Consider the following 22,890-nt stretch of genomic DNA (forward strand, 5'->3'; position numbering starts at 1 on the left):
AATGACTGAGCATACACAGCCCTTGGGGTAGTGAATTCCAAAGATTCACAACCCTCTGAGTGAAGACATTTCTCCTCATCTCAGCCTGAAATGGTCATCCCATTATCCTAAGACTATGCCCCTAGTTCTAGATTCTCTGGCCATGGGAAACAGCCTCGCAGCATCTACCCTGTCAATCTATCTCAGAATCCAGTATGTTTCAATTGTATCATCTCTCATTCTTCTAAACTCCAGAAAGTATAGGCCCATTCTACTCAGTCTGTCCTCACAGACCAACACTCATCCTCGGAATCAATCTCGTGAGTCTTTGTTGCAGTCCCTCTAAGACAAGTATTTCCTTCCTTAGGTACGGAGACTATAACTGTACACACTACCCCAGGTGTGGTCTTACCAAAGCCCTGTACAATTGCAGCAAGACTTCCTTCTCTTGTACTTTAACCCCCTTGTAATTAAGGCCAACATACCATTTGCCTTCCTAATTACTTGCTGTACCTGCAGGCTAGCTGTCTGTGCTTCTAATACAAGGACATCCAAATCTTTCTGCATACCAGCATATAATTATTTCTCACCACTTAAAAAAACATTAAATTTTTCTATTCTTTCTACAAAAGTGAATAACCTCACATTTCCCCATATTATTCTCTATCCGCCACCTTCTTGCCCACTCATACAATCTACCTATCCCTTTGCAGACTCTTTGTGTCCTCACAGCTTACTTTTCCATCTAGCTTTGTATCAACAGTAAACCTGGTTACATTACACTCAGTCCCTCATCTAAGTCATTAATATAGATTGTACATAGTTGAGACCCAGCCCTGATTCTTGTGGCACCCCAACAAGTGATAACCTGCCAACCCAACAATGACCCATTTATTCCTACTCTCTATTTTCTATCCTTTTACCAATCCCCAGTCTATGCTAACATATTACCCCCAACCCCATGGCTCCTTATTTTGTGCAATAACCTTTCGTATGGCACCTCATCAAATGCCTTTTAAAAATCCAGATATACCAATTCCACTGTTCCCCTTTACTCTGCTAGTTACATCAAAAAAATTCCAATGGATGGGTCATACACTATTTCCTTTTCATAAAACCATGTTGGTCCTGCCTAATCATATGATTTTCTAAGTGCCCTGTTACCAATTCTTTAATAATAGATTCCAGCATTTTTCCAATGACCGATGTAAGGCTAACTGGTCCGTAGTTCCCTGTTTTCTCTCTCCCTCCTTTCTTGAATAGCAGTGTTACATTTGCTACCTTCCAATCCACTCGAACTGTTCCAGAATATAGGGAATTTTGGAGTATCACAAACAGTGCATTTACTATCTCTGTAGCCATCTCTTTTAGAACCCAAGGAGGTAGGCCATCGGATCGAGGGGATTTGTCTGCTTTCAGTTCCATTAACATCTCCAGTACTTTTTCTTTATTAATATTAAATACTTTAAGTTCCTCATTCTCATTAGACCCTCTAGTATGCTTTTCATGTCTTATACTGTGAGGACAGACATAAAGGTTGGGATTTTATGGGGTGGAGGTGGGGGTGGTACAGAGTATTGCAATGGGTGATGGGGGGGTGTGGGCAGAGGGCCTGTCACCTCACCGTCGCCAAGCAATCTTCCTGGGGTGGGATAGGCTGATGGGATCTTACTAGCAGCGGGGAGACCTCTACCACATCGGGGGAGGGGCACCTTGTAACCCTGCAGGCTTGGGGGGGGGGTCTCTCCTCTGGGGGCGATCTGTGGCCCCTGGAGGACCCCCACCGGGAACCACTTTACCCCCAGGCGCCCCCACCTCCTGGACTGCACGACCACTCCCCCAGCACCCCTCCCTCGACTGGTCCCAGCGACGTCGTCTCACTTACCTGAGGTCCAGGATTCATGCGCTGGGCCTGGGTCCAAGGCCTCGGCAGTACTGGCAGTGGACACCATTCCCAGTGATGCTGCCTATACAGCTGAGCTGCCAGCCCTGTAATTGGCTGGCAGCTCTTGGAGGCGGGATACCAGTCTTTAAAGGGATGGGGATCCCGGTGCAGGACAGTTATACAAATAAAACAATGGAGGATCACTGTGAGGGGCACAAAAAGGCAGAGGCAGGCTTTCTCCCGCCTTTTTGGCCCAGTGCCGGGAGGTCCGCCTCCAGCACAAAATCTAGCCCAAAATATTTGTTTAATGTCTCTGCCATTTCTGTATTCCTCATTATAATTTCTCTAGTCTATATGAAGATTATTGCATTGCCTTTGTTATTGATTAATACTCTATCCAACTGTATAGCTAGAGTTAGAGGGCCTATAAACTACTCCCTCCTGCTTTTCTGACCCTTGTCATTTCTTATCTCTACCCATACATTCTATTTCCTGCCTTCTGTAAAACGGGTTGTCAATTTGTTGTCACCTGTATTGTGTTATTGCCCAAGAACAATTTCACACTCTGAGGGCTGGATTTTAAGAGCCCATTGCCGCTCCCGATAGCAGGTGAAAAAAATGGTGCACCACGGAGCCACCGGGATCTAATGCACGGCGGCTCATTTGCATGCCCCCGCAATCACGTAGTGGGGCAGGCTCTACGACGCCGGGAACAGCATCAGTTGACTAGTCAGCAGTTGCTGGCACCATATTTAAAAGGCAGCCAGCCCTGCATGAAACCTCTTGCAAGTTTAAACCTGTGCTGCTGGAGATGACCAGCCAGCAGTGACTGAAAAACAGCCCCATCTGCGAAGGAGCAGCCCCTGGAAGGCACTGGAGGTGTGAGGAAGGGTGGCCCCACAGTTCAGCGATGCCTCCCTGCTCACTATCCTCCAGCCTGCAAGGGAAACAGGGGAGGTCCTTTGCCCCAGCGATTGTAAGAAGAGGTCCTCCCACCTGACCAAGCAAGTCTGGATGGAGATAGCAGAGGAGGTAAGCTAGCGTGGGGTCATTCGCCGAGACTGGGTGCAATGCCAGAAGAGGGTGAACGATTTCATGAACTCCGCAAAGGTAAGTGGCACTTTGCAGAACAGCTCCGTTTGACCTGGGTATCCCCACACAGAACAGTACATGGGTGCCACTGCCATGCCAAAGACAGGGAGGTCGGGGGGGGGGAAGGATTGATGCTACATGTGTGGCTGCATGTGTGAAACAACTCACCTTCATTGGCACCTCAGCATGGCTCATACATAACAGGCTGAGTCTGTACTCCAGACTAAGCTTCCCCACCTTTTGTTGAAGTGTCCCTGTTGTGGCACGCGCCATGTTGTTGGTTGTCAATATCCAGCATCTGCATCCATGCTCTTCCAGGCAAAGCAGCCATACAATTCACGAGAGATGTCCAGGACCGGTGGAGGGGTGCTAGTGCTGAGGCTGCTGCCACAAGCTGAAGAGGAGGTGCTCAAGTTAGCTGGCAGCCAGGGAGGACATTCCATTTTGGATGTGGAGCTTGGGGTCCCTGATGAACATACAGCTTTTTCACAGATAAAATGATTACTCATAACATTTCATATTTGGAGAGTATGCTGTCATATTTGTGAAATTTGCACCTAGAAACCTAAAGCTATGCTCTTCATATTGTATCTTGTAGGGCGAAGCTCCAAAGTGACACTGGAGGCCCTAAAGACTTTCACCACCTCTGAGGAAGAGACACCCACAGAGGACGCAACGTTCCATGACACTCCTGCACCTTCCACCAGTGCAGATACACTCATTTTGGTGGGAATCCATTTGGCTTTAGAGTCTGGGTCACAAGCTGGTGAGAGCATGACACAAGCACCCGAACAGCTGGCTTAGGCTGAGAAAGACAATGTTTCTGACAGTTGGTGGACTGTGGGTGGCCAGACCCATGCTGAGCCCCAGGCTGATGATGATCCTCTGGTGTTGACAGCACAGGGCATGCTGGGGTTACAGGGAGAGTTAAGGCAACATCTGGCAGAGATGCCACAAGCCATGCACAGCTTTGAGAGGACCATGGGGGAGTCCATCCAGGCCATGACAGCTGCCACGTCCCAGGCATGTGAGTGGATGGCTACCTCAATGGAGAGGTTGGAGAACCTCGGAGAGGCAGATTCACAGATACGCGCTGACCTGCAACCCTCACTTCAGCCATGAGCTGGACACAGCAGTGGCTATGCAAGAGAGGGACCAGGGGCCTGGAGAGTGTCTCTGATCCTGGTCCTTCACAGGAGAGCACCGAGGTTCATAGAAGCCTTGAGAGGTAAGAGGCGAGCCTGCGCACCACATCTGGTGTCCCCCTCAGGGTGATTCCAATGTGGACACCGGCTCCTCAGCCCATCTGCTGGAGAGTCTAGCTCCAGCAGCCACGACATCTGAGGCAGCCCTGCAATGGTGCAGGAGACTCTCAGGCAGCCAGGGCCCTCCAGGCCTCAGGTGCCCAGAGGACGACCGCCAAAGTCATCCAAAGCCAAAGGGTGTTGTTACGATCAGGTGAGCAATCTGTCTAAGGGTCTTTAGCTGGCTTTACCTGATCTTATTGTAACAGGGTTTAATTTTAAACACACTGTGTTTTGAGTTCCCCTTTTTGTGAATCCTTGTTCACAGTTTCCAATTATAAGGCAAAGAACTGAGCACACACTTTCTTTTGGTTTAAAGCAGAAAGAGGAAATTTATTAAAACCTTAAACTTAAACTCTAATATGGTTCACGCCTACGGATATATGACGCACTCATGCTAGCATGCACACACGATATAAACATGCAGATAGGAATAGAAAAGAGCAGAAGAAAAGATAATTGGAACAGTTTGAGGCAATATATTGTTACTGTTTCTCGAGCTTGCTGTAGTCCTTGATTGAAGATATGGTCTTGCGATTCGTTGGGGCCCAGTAATCTTCTTAAACAGACAGGCAGGAAAGGAGATGTGCTCAGTTCATCAGCACCCAGCGTTCTCTGTCCTCAAAAACCTTTGTTGGGAGTTCAAATTTTTTAAAAACTCCCAAGTTGCCCAGCAGGTTAGTCGTGTGACAAGCTCATTATATGAAACAGTTTCCTCAACCTCCTTGGTTGGAAGTTCAAATTCCAAAACTCCAGCCAGCTAGTCATGTGTCAAAAACTGGTCTGACCACTTCTGCGTATCAAGAAGCAACTGCTGGATCCCCATTGTTTCAACATTGTCTGTTACCATGGAAATGTCTTTCTGGTCAGGGCTTGCAATTTTAAGTTTTAATGTTCATGTGGCAAAATAATGTGTGCCTCAGGCTTGGCAAGTGGGGTTTGCCTGACAGCATCCTGATCAGCAGCCTGCCTCCAGTCAAGTTGCTAGCGCAGAATTAGCACTGCAAAGGAGCACTCGCAAACACATCAAAAAAACACCATGACACATAAGGGCTTTCATGGGTGAGATAGCTATGTATTATTCGTTCTCAGTAAATGTGCTTTTCTAACATGTGTATCCTTTTTCCTGTGTGAATGATGCATGCCAACATGTACAGACTATGTGTCCTCCCATTACATCATTGGCCTGACAGAGCTGCCAATGTAAGGAATAACATCATGGCCATGCCAGTATGCGTGATGTGGCACTGCATGGATGCAGCCACATGGGCAATGGCTCAGTCAGCTGCTGCCAGTAATGCAGGAGACACAGATGTCACTGATGCAGAAGACTGCAAACCAGATGAAGGACGGTGGTATGTGATGTGGGGAGCATATGGTGCACTTCAGCGATTGTGGAAGCGCTCGACAATAAGGTGTTATTGTGCATCCCATGCTCGCTGCTCACCATTTATGTGCTGCATCGATGCTCTCCATCCTGCCATGCACGGCTGCTGCTGGTGCCCTTTATGTCCTCATCGTCTGAGGATGTCTCCAGCTCCAGTCTCTCATCGTCCTGCCGTCCTGCGAGGCTTCCCCCCGCAGCATGCAGTAAGAATGCACACAACCCTTTCTGGTGTGTACTGTAGGGCCTCACCCAATCTATCCAGGCAGCAGAAGTGCATTTTCAGCAAGCCGATGGCCTGCTCGATGGTAGCTCGTGTCGAGCCACAGCAAGGCATTGCATCCCTTTTCTGCATAGCTGGTGGGGTTTCTCATTGGCGTCAGGAGCCATGTCTGCAAGGGGTAGCCCCTGTCTCCAAGAATCCACCCCCGAATCTGAGCCAGTGCAGTGAAGAGCAGCGGCATCTGGGACTGGTGCAAGATGAAGGAGTCATGGCAGCTGCCTGGAAAGCAGGAACACACTTGCATGAAGCACTTCCTGTGGTTGCATATTAGCTGCATGTTAAATGAGCAGAAGCTCTTTCTATTGAGGTATGCGGCTGGTTGCTTCGTTGGAGCCTTGATGGCCACAAGTGTGCAGTCGATGACCCTTTGCACCTGTGGGAATCCCACAATGGCCCCAAATCTGAGGGCCTTCTGCGCTTGACTCTCAAGATCCGTCCTGAAGTGAGCATAGTGACCAGCCCTCCTGTACAAGGCATCAGTGACCTCCCTGATACAGTGGTGTATTGTTGATTGTGAAACCCCACACAGGTCGCCGGTGGATCCTGGAATGATGCAGAGGTGTAGAATTCAACAGTGCACAGAGATGCGTCACCACCTCTCTGGACATCCGCAGTTCAGAAGGGCCGGAGCGTGCACCAAAACCTGGGAGGAGCGTGTAGCCAAGGTACAACAAAAGTTGAGCATGTGGGGGCAGCGATCTCTCTCCATTGTGGATAAGAACCTGGTCATCAGGTGCGAGGCGCTCACGTTGTTGCTGTACGTGGCGCAGGTCTGGCCCATACCCCACTCGTGCGCTGTGGCGGTCACCCGAGCCATTTTCTGCTTCATCTGGGGATCTAAAATGGACCGAGTCCGGAGGGACACGATGTTCAAACCTCTGGATAAGGGCGGGAAAAATTTACCCAACGTGGCCAACATCCTGATGACCACCTTCGTGTGCGGCTGCATCAAGCTGTGTGTAGACCTCCAGTACGCAAACTCCAAGTGTCACTACGTGCTGAGGTTCTATCTGTCCCCGGTGTTGCGAAGGATGGGCCTGGTCACATTGCCGCGGAACGCTCCATGCAGTTGGACCGTGCCGTACCACCTATCCTTCGTGGAGCAGTTTCTGCAGGAAAACACCTTTGACCACCGATCCATCAGGCAGTGGTCTGCACGGAATGTCCTCAAGGCCCTACGGGAAAAGGAGATAGTGGATCCTGTCGGATGGTTCCCCGAGCAGACCGCCAAAGTCATTTGGCGGAATGCCACATCACCAGAACTTTCAAACAAGCACCAAGATGTAGCTTGGCTGGTGGTGAGAAGAGCCCTCCCCGTCAGATCCTTCCTGCACGCCCGAAGTCTCACCCCCTCCGCGCAATGCCCCCGCGGTGGCTGTGGGGGGGAAGAGACGGTTGCCCACCTCCTCCTGGAATGTATCTTTGCAAAGCAGGTGTGGAAAGAGATGCAGTGGTTTTTGTCGAGGTTCATCCCAAGCAGCTCTGTAACACAGGAGTCTGTGCTCTACGGGCTGTTCCCAGGGACGCACACCGAGACAAACATCAACTGCTGCTGGAGGACTATCAATCCGGTGAAAGACGCCCTTTGGTCTGCCCGAAACCTGCTGGTCTTCCAGTGCAAAGAGTTGTCCACCACCGAATGTTGCAGACTGGCACATTCCAAGGTCCAGGACTACGTGCTGAGGGACGCACTAAAGCTTGGGGCAGCCGCAGCAAAGGCTCAATGGGGCAAGACCACAGTGTAAGGTCCCCCCACCAAGCTGGACTGAGGGGCTGAATCAATGGGAAACCCCTCGAACTGTATCAGAAAAATTTTCATTTGATGTAAAATGTTAAAATGTTAATGGCACGACAAATGTGAAATGGAAGGGTTGTGAGGCAACTCATGATTGTATTGAAGGAAACTGATCTCCCTTGCAATGTTTGTATTCTTTGATGCTGTTTGAAACTGTTTGGCAATGTAATTTTTACAGACTTTTATGAAAAAAGTATATTTTGGAAATAAAATTAAAAATCCGCAGTCGCCTCTCCTTTTGGCTAATATCAAGTGTAGTATCTGTTCTTATCAGTACTTACTTGGAAGAGGAGAAACCATGATCAGTGGCTTTTGATCCTGGGTAGGCTTTGAGTGAAATGGCTATAACCAATTTTCGAGCTTCAGGCCAGGGAGTGCGCAACACCGTTCGGGTGCTCGTGAAGGGCAAGGAAGGAGATGCACCGGTCGATTGCACCTTCTTCATCAAGAAAATCCTCATCGATTGCTGTGGATTTCAAGCTACGGACATCTTCTGCCAGCAGTGGATACTTCGACGTGACGTTCCGGAACGTGGCGGGATGCATCAAGTTCCTGAAGGCGTTCAAGGAGAAAGGGGACCGGGCGCCACTGTCGATGCTCACAGCGGAGCCTCTCTTCACGCTTCCGTCACAACGGGACCGGGTGGTGACGATTCACCTCTACAACCCCCATGTTCCGGTGATGGATGTACTCACCTTTCTCGCCAGGTACGTCGAGGTGGCTGGCAGCAGCACTGATGTAAAGGACCCATTTGGGATTTGGACCAGCAAGCGGCAGGTCAAGGTGACCTTGAAGGTCGATGCAAATGGAGCCATCATCCACCCTCCCTCCAGCTTCGCTGTCGGGGGAAGTCGAGGCTTCTTGGTTTATGCTGGGCAGCCCAGAGTTTGTCGCACCTGTGGCAAATCTGGTCACGTGGCAGCAAACTGCAGCACGGTTGTCTGCAAGAACTGCAAGGAGGAAGGCCATCAGACCAAGGACTGTAAGCAGACTAGCTGTTGCAACTTGTGCGGTGCAGCAGGCCATCTCTACAAAACCTGCCCCAAACGCTGTCTCAGTTATGCTCAGGCGGCAAGGTCCAAGGAAAGGCCGGGAGAAGGTGCGACGAAGGCGTCCGGTGCTCGAAAGGAGACCAGCAACCTTCTCCGCAGTGAGGAACTTCTACCTGAGAAGGAGAAGAAAGGGGAGGCAGCTGAAACCAGCAACCCAGCACCTACCCTGCACCCGGAAACCCCTCCTCCACATACAAGATCAATGGAGGAGGAGGCAGCAGATGGACAAACAGGTCAGTGGCAAGTGGTACAAAGGAGAACCACAAAGAAAAGACCTCCAAAAGCGGAACAAGCCACCACCCAAACCAGTGACACGAGGAGGTTACCGTCTGAGACAGACGACAGCAGCTCCTCTTCACTGGACAAGGAAGTGCCGGAACGACGGCCCCTTCAAAAGAGGCGGCAGAACTCAAAGGAGCTGGAAGATAAAGCCCCCCAGCCCCCGGGCACTGGAAGCTGTGATGGGCCCAGCGTGCCCCAACCCCAAAGCACCACATCTAATGACATGGCCAGCACATCCCAGCTCCGGGACACCGAGAGCAAAGACACGTCTGGCGCACCTCAGCTCCGGGAAGCCAGGAGCAGTGATGTTTTCGAGGAGGAACAGAGGGCATCAGCAGAGGACAACCCAATCCTTGCTGCCTACAAGACCCCCCCGATATCATCCCAGCGGAACAAACCCTGCATGAAAAATCAGGAGGGGTTTCTGAGCCCAACCAACGTGAAACAGCTTGCGCACACTATGGGTATGCAGGAACATCCCGAAGGACTGGGACGAGCAAGGACAAATAGTATGGGAAGCAACAACTAACTTTTAAAAAATGGGTGTAAGGATTGCTTCCATTAATGTGAGTAGCATTCAATCCACTACGGGATGTATTTCAACCATGGACTACCTCACCAAGGTCAAAGCCAACCTACTGTTTCTGCTTGAGTGTGGAATACCACACCTCAGCACCTACAGGCAGTGGTCGCGATGGTGGTCCCATGGGACATCGATCTGGTCAGCGGGTAATAATACCCGTTCCTCCGGCCTGGGTATTCTGCTGCGGGGAGGTAACTTCACCATCTCCGAAGTTAAGGAGGTGGTGGGCGGTCGCCTCCTTGTAGCAGACGTAATGTACAACAACGCTCCGCTCCGGTTGATGAACGTGTATGCCCCGGTTCAATGCAGCGAACGGCTGACCGTCTTCCAGCAGCTCCCACTGCTGCTGGCGACGTCCAGGCCGGTCATCCTAGGCGGTGACTTCAACTGCATCATCGATGCGGCTGGACGATCCGGCAGAGACGACAGCAAACTGGACGCTACGTCCAGATTCCTAATAGAAACAGTTAAAGATGCCAAACTGCACGATGTCTTCAGCAAACCTGCAGACGGAGCGCAGCGTAGATACACATGGTCAAGATCGGACAGGTCTGCCCGTTCCAGGATTGACTTCCTGTTTGTGTCCCGTGCTGTCACGGTCGGATCCACCGATGTCAAGCCGGTGTTCTTCTCCGACCACTGCCTCTTACTGGCCGACTGTCACTTACTGGACAAGCAGCGGGTTGGCAGAGGGACGTGGAAGCTCAATGCTACACTGCTGACCCCAGAGAACATTGAGGAGCTCAAAAGGGATTACAAAGGTTGGAGGACCGTGAAACCCCTCTTTGAGTCTCCAGTTCACTGGTGGGAGGCGATCAAGGAGAACATTAAGAGGTTCTTAATCGGGAAGTGCACCCAACTCCAGCTCCTCGCAGACCGCGTTAGGGAACTGGAGCTGGAGCTGGATGAACTTCGGATCATTCGGGAGGCGGAGGGGATTATTGACAGGAGTTATAGGGAGGCAGTCACACCTCAGGTAAAAGAAGTAGGTAGATGGGTTACCGTCAGGGGAAGGAAAGGGAACCAGCAGGCAGTGCAGGGATCCCCTGTGGCCGTTTCCCTCAACAACAGGTATACCGTTTTGGATACTGTTGGGGGGGACGACTTACCAGGGGTAAGCAATGGGGTGCAGGTCTCTGGCACAGAGTCTGTCCCTGTTGCTCAGAAGGGAAAAGGGAAGAGGAGCAGAGCATTAGTCATTGGGGACTCCATAGTTAGGGGAACAGATAGGAGGTTCTGTGGGAACGAGAGAGACTCACGGTTGGTGTGTTGCCTCCCAGGTGCCAGGGTACGTGATGTCTCCGATCGTGTTTTTGGGATCCTTAAGGGGGAGGGGGAGCACCCCCAAGTCGTGGTCCACATAGGCACCAACGACATAGGTAGGAAGAGAGATGGGGATTTAAGGCAGAAATTCAGGGAGCTAGGGTGGAAGCTTAGAGCGAGAACAACCAGAGTTGTTATCTCTGGGTTGTTGCCTGTGCCACGTGCTAGCGAAGAGAGGAATAGGGAGAGAGAGGAGTTGAACACGTGGCTGCAGGGATGGTGTAGGAGGGAGGGTTTTGGTTTCCTGGATAATTGGGGCTCTTTCTGGGGTAGGTGGGACCTCTACAAACAGGATGGTCTTCACCTGAACCAGAGGGGTACCAATATCCTGGGGGGGAGATTTGTTAGTGCTCTTCGGGGGGGTTTAAACTAAATCAGCAGGGGAATGGGAACCTAAATTGTAGTTCCAGTGTACAGGCTGTTGAGAGTAGTGAGGTAGGGGATAAGGTTACAGGGACGCAAGAGGGCACTGGCAAGCAAGAACTTGGTTTAAAGTGTGTCTACTTCAACGCCAGGAGCATCCGGAATAAGGTGGGTGAGCTTGCAGCATGGGTTGGTACCTGGGATCCTGATGTTGTGGCCATTTCGGAGACATGGGTAGAGCAGGGGCAGGAATGGATGTTGCAGGTTCCGGGATTTAGATGTTTCAGAAAGAACAGAGAAGAGGGTAAAAGAGGGGGGGGTGTGGCATTGTTAATCAAGGAAAGTATTGCAGCGGCAGAAAGGACGTTTGAGGACTCGTCTACTGAGGTAGTATGGGCCGAGGTTAGAAACAGGAGAGGAGAGGTCACCCTGTTGGGAGTTTTCTATAGACCTCCGAATAGTTCCAGAGATGTAGAGGAAAGGATAGCGAAGATGATTCTCGACAGGAGCGAGAGTAACAGGGTAGTGGTTATGGGGGACTTTAACTTTCCAAATATTGACTGGAAATACTATAGTTCGAGTACTTTAGATGGGTCTGTTTTCGTCCAGTGTGTGCAGGAGGGTTTTCTGACACAGTATGTGGACAGGCCAACCAGGGGCGATGCCACATTGGATTTGGTACTGGGTAATGAACCCGGCCAGGTGTTCGATTTAGATGTAGGTGAGCACTTTGGCGATAGTGATCACAATTCGGTTAGGTTTACCTTAGCGATGGGCAGGGACAGGTATATACCGCAGGGCAAGAATTATAGCTGGGGGAAAGGAAATTATGATGCGATTAGGCAAGATTTAGGATGTGTAGGATGGGGAAGGAAACTGCAGGGGATGGGAACAAACGAAATGTGGAGCTTATTCAAGGAGCAGCTAATGCGTGTCCTTGATAAGTATGTACCTGTCAGGCAGGGAGGAAGTTGTCGAGCGAGGGAGCCGTGGTTTACTCAAGAAGTTGAAGCGCTTGTCAAGAGGAAGAGGGCGGCTTATGTTAGGATGAGACGTGAAGGCTCAGTTAGGGCGCTTGAGAGTTACAAGCTAGCCAGGAAGGATCTAAAGGGAGGGCTAAGAAGAGCAAGGAGAGGACACGAGAAGTCATTGGCGGATAGGATCAAAGAAAACCCTAAGGCTTTCTATAGGTATATCAGGAATAAACGAATGATAAGAGTTAGAACAGGGCCAATCAAGGATAGTAGTGGGAAGTTGTGTGCGGAATCAGAGGAGATAGGGGAAGCGTTAAATTAATATTTTTCGTCAGTATTTACAGTAGAGAAAGAAAATGTTGCCGAGGAGATTACTGAGATACAGCCTACTAGGCTAGATGGGATTGAGATTCACAAGGAGGAGGTGTTAGCAATTTTGGAAAGAGTGAAAATAGATAAGTCCCCTGGGCCAGATGGAATTTATCCTAGGATTCTCTGGGAAGCCAGGGAGGAGATTGCAGAGCCGTTGTTGTTGATCTTTAAGTCGTCATTGTCGACAGGAGTAGTGCCGGAGGACTGGAGGATAGCAAATGTTGTCCCCTTGTTCAAGAAGGGGAGTAGAGACAGCCCTGGTAATTATAGACCTGTGAGCCTTACTTCGGTTGTGGGTAAAATGTTGGAAAAGGTTATAAGAGACAGGATTTATAATCATCTTGAAAAGAATAAGTTCATTTGCGATAGTCAGCACGGTTTTGTGAAAGGTAGGTCGTGCCTCACAAACCTTATTGAGTTTTTCGAGAAGGTGACCAAACAGGTGGATGAGGGTAAAGCCGTGGATGTGGTGTATATGGATTTCAGTAAGGCGTTTGATAAGGTTCCCCACGGTAGGCTATTGCAGAAAATACGGAAGTATGGGGTTGAAGGTGATTTAGAGCTTTGGATCAGAAATTGGCTAGCTGAAAGAAGACAGAGGGTGGTGGTTGATGGCAAATGTTCATCCTGGAGTTTAGTTACTAGTGGTGTACCGCAAGGTTCTGTTTTGGGGCCACTGCTGTTTGTCATTTTTATAAACGACCTGGATGAGGGTGTAGAAGGGTGGGTTAGTAAATTTGCGGATGACACGAAGGTCGGTGGAGTTGTGGATAGTGTCGAAGGGTGTTGTAGGGTACAGAGGGACATAGATAGGCTGCAGAGCTGGGCTGAGAGATGGCAAATGGAGTTTAATGCGGAGAAGTGTGAGGTGATTCACTTTGGAAGGAGTAACAGCAATGCAGAGTACTGGGCTAATGGGAAGACTCTTGGTAGTGTAGATGAGCAGAGAGATCTTGGTATCCAGGTACATAAATCCCTGAAAGTTGCTACCCAGGTTAATAGGGCTGTTAAGAAGGCATATGGTGTGTTAGCCTTTATTAGTAGGGGGATCGAGTTTCAGAGCCACGGGGTCATGATGCAGCTGTACAAAACTCTGGTGAGGCCACACCTGGAGTATTGCGTGCAGTTCTGGTCACCGCATTATAGGAAGGATGTCGAAGCTTTGGAAAGGGTGCAGAGGAGATTTACTAGGATGTTGCCTGGTATGGAAGGAAGGTCTTACGAGGAAAGGCTGAGGGACTTGGGGTTGTTTTCGTTAGAGAGAAGGAGGAGGAGAGGTGACTTAATAGAGACATACAAGATAATCAGAGGGTTAGATAGGGTGGATAGTGAGAGTCTTTTTCCTCGGATGAGGATGGCAAACACGAGGGGACATAGCTTTAAGTTGAGGGGTGAAAGATATAGGACAGATGTCAGAGGTAGTTTCTTTACGCAGAGAGTAGTAGGGGCGTGGAACGCCCTGCCTGCAACAGTAGTAGACTCGCCAACTTTAAGGGCATTTAAGTGGTCATTGGATAGACATATGGATGTAAATGGAATAGTGTAGGTCAGATGATCGGCGCAACATCGAGGGCCGAAGGGCCTGTACTGCGCTGTAATATTCTAAAAAGGTGATCAGAGGGCGAGAGAGAGACAAAGGGAAATGTCCTGACTCCAGAAAAGTATGCAAAATCTGCTCCGGCTGCAGTCGATGGGGGTCGACGTCAAGGAGGATCTCCAAGAGGTGAAGAATCAGCAGGGCTCGCTCTTTGCCACGGAGGCCTCCAAGATCATCTTCCGGTCCAGAGTCCGCTCCATCGAGCAGGATGAGACGTGCTCGCGTTACTTCTTCCAAAAGGTACACAAAGAGAGCTCTGTTATCAGCAGCCTGAAGGAAGAGGATGGCTCGGTAACGTCTTCGCAGTCCGACATACTAAGGATCAGCAAATCCTTTTATGCTGGGCTGAATGACGCAAAGCCCACAGACAGCAGAGCCTCCCAGTCCTTCCTGTCATCTATCACAGAGGTCTTAGATGACAGCATGAGGGAGAGACTGGACAAGCCGCTAACTCTGGACGAGCTGACAAAGGCTGTCGAGTCCTTCGAGACGAGTAAAACTCCCGGAAGCGATGGCTTACTGGTTGAGTTGTATTCGGCCCTGTGGGACTGGGTCAGCCCAGACCTGCAGGAAGTATACAAGAGTATGCTCCTGGCCGGCAGCGTCAGAATCCATGAGGAAAGGCATCATCACCTCATCTACAAGCGGAAGGGGGAGAAGGCAGAAATCAGAAATTGGCGGCCCATCTCACTGCTTAATGTTGACTACAAGATTCTGTCCAAAGTCATAGCCAGTCGAGTCAAGTCTGCTCTGGAGTCGGTGATCCACCCCGATCAGACCTGTACTGTACCCGGCAGGAAGATCTCCGATAGTCTCGCGCTACTCAGGGATACGATCGCCTACGTACGGGTCAGGAGGGTGGACACCTGCCTCATCAGCCTGGACCAGGAAAAGGCTTTTGACAGGATATCGCACACCTACATGATGGACGTGCTTTCCAAAATGGGGTTTGGGGAGGGAATCTGCAATTGGATCAAACTGCTCTCCACAAACATCAGTCGTGCAGTCTCAATCAATGGGTGGGAATTGGAAAGTTTCCCGATCCAATCTGGTGTCAGACAGGGCTGTCCTCTCTCCCCGGTCTTGTTTGTTTGCTGTATTGAACCCTTTGCTGAGTCTATTATTATTAGGAGGGATGTGAGCATAAGAGGGGTGACAATCCCAGGCAGTGGAGGCACTCAGGTTAAAACCTCCCTGTACATGGATGACGTCGCCGTCTTCTGCTCAGATCCGCTGTCTGTGCGCAGACTGATGAGCATCTGCGACCAGTTCGAACTGGCCTCGGGAGCCAAAGTTAACCACGGCAAGAGCGAGGCCATGTTGTTTGGGAACTGGGCTGACCAATCCTTTGTCCCCTTCACCATCAGGTCAGACCACCTGAAGGTGCTGGGGATATGGTTCGGAAGGGCCGGGGCATGCACCAAAACCTGGGAGGAGCGAGTAGCCAAGGTACAACACAAGCTGAGCATGTGGGGGCAGCGATCTCTCTCCATTGTGGGTAAGAACCTGGTCATCAGGTGCGAGGCGCTCACGTTGTTGCTCTACGTGGCGCAGGTCTGGCCCATACCCCACTCCTGCGTTGTGGCGGTCACCCAAGCCATTTTCTGCTTCATCTGGGGATCCAAAATGGACTGGGTCTGGAGGGACACGATGTTCAAACCTCTGGATAAGGGCGGGAAAAATGTACCCAACGTCGCCCTCATCCTGATGACTACCTTCGTGTGCGGCTGCATCAAGCTGTGTGTAGACCTCCAGTACGCAAACTCCAAGTGTCACTACGTGCTGAGGTTCTATCTGTCCCCGGTGTTGCGAAGGATGGGCCTGGTCACATTGCCGCGGAACGCTCCATGCAGTTGGACCGTGCCGTACCATCTATCCTTCGCGGAGCAGTTTCTGCGGGAAAACACCTTTGACCACCGATCCATCAGGCAGTGGTCTGCACGGAATGTCCTCAAGGCCCTACGGGAAAAGGAGAGGGAGGATCCTGTCAGATGGTTCCCCGAGCAGACCGCCAAAGTCATTTGGCGGAATGCCTCATCACCAGAACTTTCAAACAAGCACCAAGATGTAGCTTGGCTGGTGGTGAGAAGAGCCCTCCCCGTCAGATCCTTCCTGCACGCCCGAAGTCTCACCCCCTCCGCACAATGCCCTCGCGGTGGCTGTGGGGGGGAAGAGACGGTTGCCCACCTCCTCCTGGAATGTGTCTTTGCAAAGCAGGTGTGGAAAGAGATGCAGTGGTTTTTGTCAAGGTTCATCCCAAGCAGCTCTGTAACACAGGAGTCTGTGCTCTACGGGCTGTTCCCAGGGACGCACACCGAGATAAACATCACCTGCTGCTGGAGGACTATCAATTCGGTGAAAGACGCCCTTTGGTCTGCCCGAAACCTGCTGGTCTTCCAGCGCAAAGAGTTGTCCACCACCGAATGTTGCAGACTGGCACATTCCAAGGTCCAGGACTACGTGCTGAGGGACGCACTAAAGCTTGGGGCAGCCGCAGCAAAGGCTCAATGGGGAAAGACCACAGTGTAAGGTCCCCCCACCAAGCTGAACGGAGGGGCTGGATCTATGGAAAACCCCTCGAACTGTATCGGGAAAATTTTTATTTGCTGTAAATTGTAAAAATGTATATGGCACGACAAATGGGAAATGGAAGGGTTGTGAGGCAACTCATCATTGTATTGAAGGAAACTGATCACCCTTGTACTGTTTGTATTTTTTGACTTGGTGCTGTTTGAAACTGTTTGGTAATGTATTTTTTACAGATTTTTATGAACAAAGTATATTTTGGAAATAATAAAAAAAATCCGCAGTCGCCTCTGACACTGGCATGTAGACCTGCTGTCTTCTCTGGCCTTGAATGCATGTTGGGGTTGCCACTGCTTGCGTCTGGGAGCTTACACATGGACTGCACCTGCCTCTTGGTTCCACCTCTGGTGGATATGGCTCCTCACAGCACATGGATCAAGAAAGACAGGGTGGACTAGACCCATCTCTATGCTGGAGGTCAACTCGGTTCATTCACTAGGTCAATGGCACCAATGGCACAGTGACGTGAGTTGGTGCTTCAACTGTGTTCCGGCATCACCTATATGGTATGGCAATACATTGTCCATCTTAGCTTTAAATAACATACGAATTGGAAGCAGGAGTAGGCCACTCGGCCCCTTGAGACTGTTCCGCCATTCAATAAGTTCATGGCTGAACTGATTACTCCACATTCCCGCCTACCTCCGATAACCTTTCCCCCCCTTGCCTATCAAGAATCTATCTACCTCTGCCTTAAAAATATTCAAAGACTCTGCTTCCACCGCCTTTTGAGGAAGAGTTCCAAAGACTCGCAACCCTCCGAGAGAAAAAATTTCTCATCTCTGTCTTAAATGGGCGACCCCTTATTTTTAAACAGTAACCCCTAGTTTGAAATTCTCCCACAAGGGGAAACATCCTTTCCACATCCACCCTGTCAAGACCCCTTAGGATCTTATATGTTTCAATCAAGTTGCCTCTTACTCTTCTAAATTCCAGCGGATACAAGCCTAGCCTGTCCAATCCTTCCTCATAAGACAGCCTGCCCATTCCAGATATTAATCTCGTAAACTTCTGTACTGCTTCCAATGCATTTACATACTTCCTTAAATAAGGAGACCAATACTGTACACAGTACTCCAGATGTGGTCTCACCAATGCCCTGTATAGTTGAAGCATAACCTCCCTACTTTTGAATTCAATTCCCCTCGCAATAAACAATAACATTCGATGAGCTTTCCTAATTATGGGCTGGACCTACATACTAACCTTTTGTGATTCATGCACTAGGACACCCAGATCTCTCTGCATCTCAGAGCTCTGCAATCTCTCACCATTTAGATAATATGCTTCTTTTTAATTCTTCCTGCCAAAATGGACAATTTCACATTTTTCCACATTATACTCCATTTGCCAGATCTTTGCCCATTCACTTAACCTATCTATATCCCTTTGTAGCCTCCTTATGTCCTCTTTACAACTTACTTTCCTACCTATCTTTGTGTCATCAGCAAATGTAGCAACCATACCTTCGGTCCCTTCATCCAAGTCATTTATATCAATTGTAAGAAGTTGAGGTCCCAGCACAGATCCCTGTGGCACACCACTCGTTATATCTTGCCAACCATAAAATGACCCATTTATGTCTACTCTCTGTTTTCTGTTAGCTAGCCAATCTTTTATCGATGCCAATATGTTACCCCATTCACCATGAGCTTTTATCTTTTGCAATAACCTTTGATGTGGCACCTTATCAAATGCCTTCTGGAAATCTAATACATCCACCGGTTCCCCTTCGTAAGAGTGGGGCAGCATGACCTGATTGTATTAAAAGCAAAATACTGCAGATGCTGGAAATCTGAAATAAAAACAAGAAATGCTGGAAATACTCAGTAGGTCTGGCAGCATCTGTGGAGAGAGAAGCAGAGTTAATGTTTCAGGTCAGTGACCCTTCTTCAGAACTGGCAAATATTAGAAATGTAAAAGGTTACAAGCAAGTAAAGTGGGGGTGGGGCAAGAGATAACAAAGGAGAAGGTGTAGATAGGACAAGGTCACAGAATAGACCAGAATAAAATAAAATAAACACAAAAAAAATATTAAAAAAAGGAAAGAGAAAAGAAATAACTGGAAATAAAAGTAAAATGGGGGGCCCGTCATGCTCTGAAGCATTTCAGAGCATGACAGGCCCATCATTTTACTTTTCAGTTATTTTTTTTCTTTTTCCTTTTTTTAAATATTTTTTTTGTGTTTATTTTATTCTATTTTATTTCATCTTAGTTTGTTCAGTTTGCTTACCGACTGTTTTTTTCATGTTTGTACTTGTGGCTGTTCAGTTTTCAGTCCGTTAACACCCTTTCTGTACTAATGCTTTGTCTTTCAACCATTAACATATCTTTGCTCCATGACCTTCTTGGTCTATTCTGTGACCTTGTCCTATCTACATCTTCTCCTTTGTTATCTCTTGCCCCACCCCCACTTTACTTGCTTATAACTTTTTACATTTCTAATATTTGCCAGTTCTGAAGAAGGGTCACTGACCTGAAACGTTAACTCTGCTTCTCTCTCCATAGATGCTGCCTGACCTGCTGAGTATTTCCAGCATTTCATGTTTTTATGACCTTATTGTAGTTGCCTGGATTGGATCACTGGCAACATCACCTTAAACTGTCGAGCATTTGTGGCCCCCACCCCACATAAAGGAGTCATGGACTGCTAGTGTTCCCCACCTCCTCCAAACATCATTGACTGACTGTAGGGTCAGCCCCCCACCCCACCCAAAATGTTCACGGGTGCAGAGTGGCCTCCCCTTTATGGAGCAAGGGCATGGGGTATCACCTTTCATGAATGCAGAGTTCAGACCCTCTTCACAACACACGCCCACCCATCTTCACAGGCTCTGAGGACTGATGCCTCGGTGCCACTAGCTTTTCTTGGACGTAAAATTGAAGGCACGTGAGTGCTGCGTGTCCAGCTGAAGATTGGACACTGATGGTTGAATTGCACCAGGATGAATATTAATATATGGTAAGAGGCTATTTAAGTATTTAAATCCGGGTCCCATCGCCACGCGGCATGCAGTGGGGGTGGTGGGAGGGGGAGTTGCTACCACAGAGCCTCACCACTGCCGGGAAGATTGGGCCTGGCACTCCTGGCGTTCGGCTCTGTGGCGGGCTGCTGCCCGAATTATCTTCCAGCTCCCTCCCGCAAAGGAGCCTGACGTCGGGAGCTCTGTAAAATCCCGGCCCTAATCTCTATAATATGCATATTACCTAATAACTTTCCAATATGTAGACAGTTCTTCTTTAATATGTATAGTCTCCCTAATAATGACCACAGCTTCTCTTTAGCAAAAGCTACTTTTTTCTAATTTACTCTAACCTTGTTCAGATATTCTATCAGAATCTCTCTAAACTCTCCGATATTTGACTGACCTCTCTACAATGTGTCACCATTAATTTTGTTCATATGTTACCAACTCGCAGATGAAACAACAACCTTTTCAGTTTGCCACAAACCTGATACGGAATTAAACAATCTCAGTACTCCTACGTCCCTTCTCTCAACTACCAGATACACTGCCAGTATCGGAGATATAGTACAGGGCTCTTTTTTTGAAATTCATCTATCGTTTATAGAATATTTGGCAAATTAATCACGAGATTTGGAGCAATTATTCAAGTACGTTTAGACAAAATAACAACCTCTTGACTGCTACAATAATATGACTAAGAAGAAAAGCATTAGAATTGAGATATTATGCCAAAGAATATTTAATATTTTTATTTTTAACCCCACTTTATCCAAAAGTATTTATTGTTCACACAGAACCTATGGTAGGACTAACCTTGCAAGTATTACGGAATGAGGATCAATGAGTTGGTAATGCAGTATATAAGGAAAGTACATTTTGGTGTGCTGTCATTGTGAGGGCAGTCTTCTGGAAATTGCATAGTATATGCAGAAGGGATAGACTCTACCATTACCATCAAGCCAGGAGACCAACCCTGGTTCAATGAGTGCAATGGGCATGCCAGGAGCATCACCAGGCATACCTCAAAATGAGGTGCCAACCTGGTGAAGCTACAACACAGGACTACTTGCATGCCAAACAACAGAAGCAGCATGCGATAGAGCTAAGCTATCCCATAACCAATGGATCAGATCTAAGCTCTGCAGTCATGCCACATCCAGCCATGAATGGTGGTGGACAATTAAACAACTAACAGGAGGAGGTGGCTCCACAAATATCCCCATCCTCAATGATGGGCCAGCCCAGCACATCAGTGCGGAACATAAGGCTGAAGCATTTACAACAATCTTCAGCCAGAAGTGCCGAGTTGATGAGCCATCTCGGCCTCCTCCTGAAGTCCCCAGCATCACTGATACTAGACTTCAGCCAATTCAATTCACTCCGTGTGATATCAAGAAAAGACTGAAGGCACTGGATACTACAAAGGCTATGGGCCCTGGCAACATTCCAGCAATAGTACTGAAGACCCATGCTCCAGAACTTGCCACGTCCATAGCCAAGCTGTTCCAGTACAGCTACAACAATGGCATCAACCCAGCAATGTGGAAAATTGCCCAGGTATGTCCTGTACACAAAAAGCAGGACAAGTCCAACCTGGCCAATTACCGCCCCATCAGTCTACTCTCAATCATCAGTAAAGTGATGGAAGGTGTCATCAACAGTGCCATCAAGCGGCATTTGCTTAGCAATAACCTGCTCAGTGACGCTCAGTTTGGGTTCCGCCAGGGCCACTCAAATCCTGACCTCATTACAGCTTTGGTTCAAACATGGACAAAACATTTGAACTCAAGAGGTGAGGTGAGAGTGACTGCCCTTGACATCAAGGCAGCATTTGACCGAGTAAGGCATCAAGGAGCCCTAGCAAAACTAAAGTCAATGGGAATCGGGGGAAAACTCTGCTGGTTGGAGTCATACCTAGCACAAAGGACGATTGTTGTGGTTGTTGGAGGTCAATCATCTGAGCTTCAGGACATCACTGCAGGAGTTTCTCAGGGTCGTGTCCTTGGCCCAACTATCTTCAGCTGCTTCATCAATGACCTTCCTTCAACCATAAGGTCAGAAGTGGGGATGTTCGCTGATGGTTGCACAATGTTCAGCACCATTCGCGATTCTTCAGATACTGGAGCAGTCCGTGTAGAAATGCCGCAAGACCTGGACAATATCCAGGCTTGGGCTGATAAGTGGCAAGTAACATTCGTGCTACACAAGTGCCAGGCAATGACTGTCTTCCAAGTGCCTCAACCTGACCAGGCCAGAGTAATCATGCACGATCCTAGTGCCCGCTAACTGGCCTACTTCAATTTTTAGCACTAAATTTCATCCAGCCCACTAAATGGATTCAGAAGTGCTACTGGTTGGTATCATTGCAGACTGAATGCACTCAACCAGATTTGGAAGCCCTGTTCAAGTGTGGCATTCAGGCTGAAGTGCAAGACATTTATGTATACAATGGTAGCTGCTACCCCAGACACCACCAATGTCCTAACTACCTCCTCCTGGTGCCTTGTTGTTGCAGAAAACTAATAGACTGACACTCTGTAGTATGATCTGCAGGCTGTGAGAAATTTATTGCAATGAGTTGCACTTGTGGGTGGTGGACTTCTCCCAGTTGTCCATTATCTCAATTATATGCATGAATGCTGTCTCCACTGCCTGAACATGAGATTGATGTTATCTAATTATTGTTCTTTTAAAGTCTACTCTCGACATATGGGTAGGGACAGAGCAGGGATAAACGGGGTATTTTCAAGTTATCATGTCAAAGAATCATGGAATCATAGAATGGTCACAGCACAGAGGTAGGCCATTCGGCCCATCATGTCTATGCTGGCTCTCTGCAAGACCAACTCATCTAGTCTCAATCTCCCACCTTTTCCCCATAGCCCTGCAAATTTTTTTCTTTTCAGATAAATATCCAATTCTCTTTTGAATGCCTCAATTGAATCTGTCTCCACCACACACTCATGCAGTGCATTCCAGATCCTAACCACTCATTTTTCCTCACGTTGACATTGCTTCTTTTGCCAATCAGCTTAAATCAGTATCCTCTGGTTCTCGATCCTTCCAC

The sequence above is a fragment of the Heterodontus francisci genome, chromosome 30, assembly GCF_036365525.1.
Source record: "Heterodontus francisci isolate sHetFra1 chromosome 30, sHetFra1.hap1, whole genome shotgun sequence".
Taxonomy (NCBI): domain Eukaryota; kingdom Metazoa; phylum Chordata; class Chondrichthyes; order Heterodontiformes; family Heterodontidae; genus Heterodontus; species Heterodontus francisci.